This window comes from Cygnus atratus, chromosome Z, assembly GCF_013377495.2.
Source record: "Cygnus atratus isolate AKBS03 ecotype Queensland, Australia chromosome Z, CAtr_DNAZoo_HiC_assembly, whole genome shotgun sequence".
Taxonomy (NCBI): Eukaryota; Metazoa; Chordata; class Aves; order Anseriformes; family Anatidae; genus Cygnus; species Cygnus atratus.
Window position 1 is genome coordinate 9,056,626 of NC_066396.1, and position 7,225 is coordinate 9,063,850.

The following is a 7,225-nucleotide window of genomic DNA, read 5'->3' on the forward strand; positions in this document are numbered from 1 at the left end:
TTCTTTGAATCAGTCACATAAGCACAAAGGCTAGACTGTTAAAGGGAGAAAAATCAAGTCTGTTTGCCCACAAACTGGCTTGAATTTACTCGTAGTGAGAGGATTAGCAAATAAAAGGAACCATCAGTCAAGCCAACACACTATACAAATACATTTTATTTAGAGATACCCATAGTAAGATGCACAAATACTTTTTGTTCACCAATTTCCAGATCACACAACTTCAAGTAGTGGAAAAACAAACTGCAGTTAGTTACAATTATCTATATAACAAGGCAGTAGTAAAAGATCCATTTGTCAGACTACAGCATGGTTAACGATACTCAGGTGAGAATATACAAATTTAGGTATTTAAAAAGTGCATGGGTCATCGCCACATACACTAACATGCTTTTTCAAAGAGCAACATCTTTCTGGCATGTGAACACAGTAACCCGGTTAATGCAAGATGGAAAGTTAGGCTCTTCGTTTGATCTGGAAACGCATCTATTAACAGTTTTCCCCCAAACAGCAAATTAAGAGTTGTGACTGACAAATGGAAAGCAATCTGTAAAAAATCACTGTTACATTGTCCATGTAGTCAAGCAACACAGAGGTGACCTAAAAAGATCAGTTCCAGCCTACACCTCCACAGCTCTTCTACCACAGTCTTCGGCAGAGTGCAGAGTACTCGATTGCATTTAGCAAGCTGGCAGAAGAGCTGTAATCAGAGATCCAAACTCTTGCACCCATACTGAGTTCTTCCACACAACTGGAGATCTCAGTCCTCATATTTCAAAGATCCCACATTCTACACACGAGCACGTCAACTCGATCATGTATTGCTGGCTTTGCTTTTGTATTCCCACCTAACAGAGGGAAAATAGGAAGTGGTGCTGATCTCAGAGAGTAGCTGCATTGGTTTAAAGTTGTAATTAAAACACGCAGAACCTGGTCTCTTCTCTCCAGTGTCTCTCTAAAGCATGGGAGTTCAGCAGGTTCCACTGCTCAATGCAATTCCCTTTTTGCTTTTAAACAGGGATGGTGCTGCTTGGTGCTTGGGAAAGACCAGCAAGGACTGGTGGATGGATGATAACACTTGAGAGCAAGAAACAAGAATTAAATCAGTCTTCAGTTAAACTTCTTGCATTGCAAACAAAGTGAGACAGAGACTGACTGACTTTTGCATTATAGTTGAGAGGCACATTTTGTATCGATGAACAGAAACCCCCAGTTAACATTGCAAGTTTCTGTTGATTAGAACACAGCCAAACCTCCTGTTAGAGTAATTTTTTAAAAAACGTAATCTGTTGTTCTATTTTAAATTCTTAAACTGCTCCCTCACCTATTCTGCACAGAGATACCTTTCCATTTGTGTGTATGCAGCTGCTTTTCCTCCCAAAAAATTGTTTAGGAGAGACCTGTTTCTGTGCACCTTACAAGTAGACAAAATTCTGATGCTTCACCTGGGTGGGTGCCTGTACCACGTTCAGGAGAGAGCTGAGAAGTCGCTAACATACTGTATATTTGCAGTGAACCCCAGAATAAGTAAGAAAAAAGCCACCCAATTGAATAACCAGCAGTATGGGAATCAAATCCTTCATGGCACAGGAATGAGTTCGGAGCAAAGCCCTTCAGGCTGAAAGGAGGATACCAGCTCAGGGAGACATCCAGGGCTGAGTTAAATGAAAAGGCAGACAGCAAACAATTCAGGTGTTGTCTGAGCAAGTGCAGAAGTCTCAGACTGCAGCAGGGCTCACCCCTAGACTTGGCAGAACTGGTAAGCCATGAGACAACAGCGAACTTGCTCGAGTCCCAGGGGCCAGAAGGTGGCAAGAAGGGAGAATGGAGACAAAGCGTTTTGAACAAGAGTGACAGAGCCTGTTAGAAGTTTCTCATCCGGGCCTTTCTGTACTGGTCCTACTATCACCTGCGTTGTAAGAGAAGCCCAGAGCAGTCAACTGAAGCTGTAACGCCCAGCTGGCCTGGCACACCCTGCACATACAGCTCACGCTGACTGAGCAAGCGACCAGGTAGATGAAGCTGCAGGCTCCATCCCAGCAGGAAGCCCACGAAGGTGGGTGGTGGCAGCAAAGCACAGTGTTCGTAGTCAACCATGAAAACAAACACAAGTGCACTGGTAACCACATGGTAACCTTCCTGGATGAGGGAGAGGGTGACTGACCACTGGTTGTTCCCCATGCCATCTTCACAGCTCATCCCGAGATGGATGACCAGCAGTTTCACAAGTTCTGGGACCAGTTCTGCAGTCTTAAAAGCACAAAGCAAAACCTCAAGGCTTCCATTGCTCAAACATCAGCTCATCTGCATGTAGCCAGCCCTTGGTATTACTGCTAGCTAAAGCTAATAACAGCCTTCTGAGCACAGGGCTAGAGTTCAGCTCATAGCATAGCACAATTTTTTCCACAATCCATCAAATGCATATGACAGAGTACGTGCAGAAAGACTCCAAATGGGATTAAAAGTCAGCAGTAAGTCAGTGATGCACCTTCCTGCCTTTGCCTCAAAGAATTTTTAGCTATGATGCTGAATAACAAGGATGTTATTCAATTGTTGATTGGCCAAGGATGCCAATTCTCTGGTTGACTAACGCACCACTGGATCAGTCTTAACCAACTGAAACAGGTGCTGGGCACCTCCACTTCATGATCTGCTGACATCCACTGAACAATGCAGATATGTGAGAATTTCAGGCTTCGCAGAAATGGAGCCTCCGCATCCGAGTCAGCCAGCAAGAAACTGAAGTTTATGGTGAAAGAACAGCGGGACATGGGTTTTCTTTTCATTATGACTTGGTATTTTTCAGACTAGGCAAGCAGCTTTGAACCAATTTTTAAAAGTGAACTGGGAAGAAATGGGATATGAGGAAAGTGCTGAAGATTACAAAGTAGACAGACCAATCTGTTCTACTCTGCAAAGTGACCATGATAAAAATGGGACCTTACTAGATTTGAAGAAACTCGACAAGAACAAAAAGAACTCCAGTTTAAATATGCACTGCGGTTCCAAGAACACACACAGCTAGAACAGGAGATACACTAATCTCAGTGCTCCTTGGCAACGTATTAATGCCGATAGCTTGATGACTAGCGATGCTGCTTCTAAAGACAAAGGTAGCCTCATGGATCAATTCAGTACTTAACTTCAGTTAGTTATGGATATACAAGCCCTTTTAGGGCAACAGGAAGCGAAGAAGTGTTCCTGTTTCCATGCTCTGACAAACAGATTAAGCTCAACAACTGGGAATGGACACACTCTATCCGTCATACCATCCTCTACCTGCAGAAGAGGCAGAAACCTGGCCCAAACTCCAGGTGTCAGTTTGAAAACCAAAATATACTATTTGCCAATTCAGGAGACAAAGTTAACATGTCATGTCTTTGTCTTGGGAAGAAAAAAAAAATCACTTTTCAGAGGAAAAAGTTCACAAGGTAGCTCTGAACGCTGAGCCTCACGTGCAGACAGGGTAGTTTTGCCTACTATCGGCAGTTTCCCACTGTTCCATTTGCGAGTTGCATTAAAAACTTTAAACAGTTTTACCTTACAGTTAAAAACATGCACTATAACATTTGAAAAGAGCTGTTACTGATTCACTTGCCAGCTTCTGTGATAGTTCAGAATCCGGTGCTGTTCCAACACAGCTCATGACAGAAACAGCGAGCTGAGAAAGGCTCTGTTAAATGGGTGGAATTGCAGGAGTTGTTAACATCAGAACCTGGATTCAGAATAAAAGCCAGCAAGTGTCAGTGAGTGCTGATCCCCACCCCTCCCTGGCTTTGGATCTTTAAATACATTTGGGGAAAAAAACATTAAAAACAGTTCACTGTAGGACATGCTACCCTCAGGCAACAAGTTGTGATCACCGCACATTTTAAAAACACCTTGTGTAGTTTGTGCATCATATACAAGTACATCAGAGGTGATGGGGAAGATCCAGCATTTGTGTACACATTAACAAACAAGCAAGCACTGGTAGATGTCACGGGGTGAGACCGATCCCAAGACAAACCAGTGCGTTGATTTGCGTCTACACCACATCCTAAAACAAATAAAACGAGTCACAATTAACAGTACAAACCTGTTGCAACTTCAACACATACATTTTAGAAAAAGACAATGCACGTACCCAGCCCTAAGACAGTGACGAGTTGGTGAGATAACTTTACAAAGATCAAGGTACCAGAAGAGAAAGGCACGTTAACCTCTGGTTGGTCCATTTCGGTATTATTTGGATGAGTCAGTGATTTATATACCCTGAGACTGTGGGAGGCCTTGAAAAGGAAAGGAGACCAGGGGAATGGGCAAATAAAAAGTACAAGTGTAATGAGATTAAGATTCAGCACCTGAATTTTCCCTTTTAATAAGGGAATCTAAAAAAGCAGTTCCTAAGAAAACCAAGTATTGACTCCTAGATTTTTGTTCTGAGGTCAAAGAATCAACATCTAGGACTAGAGACAACTCATTATATGCTGCAAGTGCTTTTATATACACCCCTCTCTGGTCATTAGACTGAAACCATGAATTTGCATGGAATCAAGTGTTTTGCTTGGTGATTTTTCAGTCCAGAAGTGGCAGCTGCTTTCCCAGCTCCAACAGCCCTGGCACCCTGTGTTAGGTCTGTGTGCACTTTCTTAGACTGTTCTGCTCCCAGCAGGTCACAAGAGGGAAAAGCTGTTAGAAAATGGCACTCAGTTTTTAATTGGGAAGATTCTTTTCTGTCAAAAGCATTTCTATTTTTAATTAGCCAAGCACCACATGGTTCTGATAAAGCCAGCAAGCATCACAGGAAAAAGATACTTCCTAATTTAAATCCTTAAAAATTAACATGGAAAAACCAAGAATGAAAGGGACATCTACTTGACCTCTGAAAACATTTCTGATTAAGCCCTTTTACAAGTACCTCCTGAGCAATGAATAAGCATCCCCTGTGTTTTTAAGCTCCTCAGGTGTTCTGAGACCAATACCAACCAGTTGGCTGGGCTTTCACCTTTTTTTCTCCCCTTGTGCTCCCTTGCCCATCCTCACCACAGTGAAATGACTGCTTGCAGAGGCAGGGGAAAGCACACAGGAGTTCCCTTCAGACGAGACGTGGCAGTATTCTTTCCACCCTCTTGTCTGCAATACGGACAAATTCCTGGTGTCTGTGCTTCAGAGACCTTAAGATAAGCTACTGAAGGCACTGCAACACTCAGAAATGCATTTTAAGTTGAGGTCACACCATGGGTTGGGGCTGCAGCGTGACCAGCAGTGTACAAAGGGGAATTTTCACTTGACTTCAAGCCAGAGAGCATGGAGCCCTGCGGTCCAGGGCTCAGCACAGACTGGCTGGAGAATCTGCTCTGCCTGCATCACATGCAGCCCTGCAACACCATCCCTACAGATGAGCTGTACCCAAGTTCAGTGACTGAGTTATAGCAGCAATTGCAACATCAACTAATTAAGAACCTCTCCAACACCTTGAAGAAGTGAGTTTATGGAAAATAAGGGTATCAGACCACCACAAATAGATCTCAGAGCTCCCACCTGGCTGCTGTAAGATGCTGCTGCACAGCTGAGCCGCAGCGACTTGTGGCCAATCTGTTCTTGGTTTCTTGCAATCAAACAAAGCAGGCAACCTCCAAAAAGCAGTCTAGGCAAGCCTGCTTTATTTCACAGCTGCACCAGGTGAGGGACATCCATTCACAAGGTCAGTTAGTGCCTCTCAGCTGAGGGGCAGAAATTAAGACACCAAACCACCACTTAACAAAGCTGGATCACAACTTTAATCTTGTAGCTCTGCAGCTGCAAGCTATATACAAAGCAAGTGCTTAGTTGAAGGAAGGGAATGAAATTCTAGAGAAGAGTGACTGATACAGAAGTATCTTAATCCTCAAGATACAAAAATGCTGCCAAAGACGAAATGGAGGCAGCAAAGATATCCCCATGAAGACATTCAGGAGTCTCCCTCACTAAGGGAGTCACAAGAGTCACGCACAACGCGAACATAACTTTTGTGGACAGACTAAATACAGTCAGCTATCTGGGCGCTCTTGCAAAGCATCTTAAAATGGATCTATGGGGAAAAATGAACAACTGAGACTAGGAACAAACACCTATGAAACTATTCTTTGGTAATTTACTCACCTTGGACCAACACCAGCAGCACTGATGAGGGAACCAAACAGGTGGACTCGCTTCTTTACAACAGTCCCAGGAAGCACCTGGGGAGAGCAGCAGCAATTCTCCTTGGCTGAGCTGACTGTACAAGGAGGAACGAGGAGTTTGGGCAAGAGGCTGAGCACCACCCCCACCGCCACGCTCAAGCTAACACTGCTCTGTAGCTTCTGCTTCCTCGGGAACGTCCATCATGTAACACCCGATTGTTATTGAGGGGTTGCTACCCAGCACGTACAAGCTGGGTATTACTGAACCAGTAATTAAGTCACTGGTTCGACTGCATGTAAGAATGAATATGGGAAATGTAATACCCAAATTAATAAGGTAGTCTACTCTAAAGTAGAGGGGTAAAATAAACAGCTTCCTACACTCACTAGCAGCACAAGATCCCATGTTCCTGAAAGGTCAAATAGCAGGAACAAAAGGTCTGAAGGTCTGTTACAATTAGTTATTTTCTCTCCTTCAGGTGCCTGATGTGAGATAAAGCAGGGTCTGCTCCCCTTCAGGAACAGCCTGTTACACTGTGTAATCCCATCAGTCAAACACGTAAGCCAGGGCCTCACTGCTCAGCGTTATTGATGAAGACACCGTGCACAAAGACGAGAGACCGTAAGGACACTGCCAGACTAGCTCTGGTCAGCCTGGCAGGAACAGCTTCAGCGACCAGAGCTACTTTCCTGCGGCGCTGTCATCTCCAGCAGAGACAGAACAGAGCATGTCCCGGGCTTGTCTCTTCTCCTCAGCTTCAAGCAAGTGCTCATTTGGTACCACAGCAGCAAGGTCCAGGCGCACGCTGCTCCGGCGGCGACGAGGGCAGGGGGCAGGCATTCATCCCAGCAGAGGACAGAGGCATCGGTAACAAGGCAAGAGTTCCTGGTGCTGCCAAAAGACCAGGAGGAGCACCCCAGAGCCCTGCATTTTAGCCAAGTGGTAGAGAAGACTGGTACAGTGGAATGCACACGCTTCACAGGTGGACCCGAAAGGCATCAGACCTATCCTCCCCAACCACAGTCCCACGGGGAGTTCAATGGAGTTCAAATGGAAAAGGCAGCAGGAGGCTCCAGGGAAA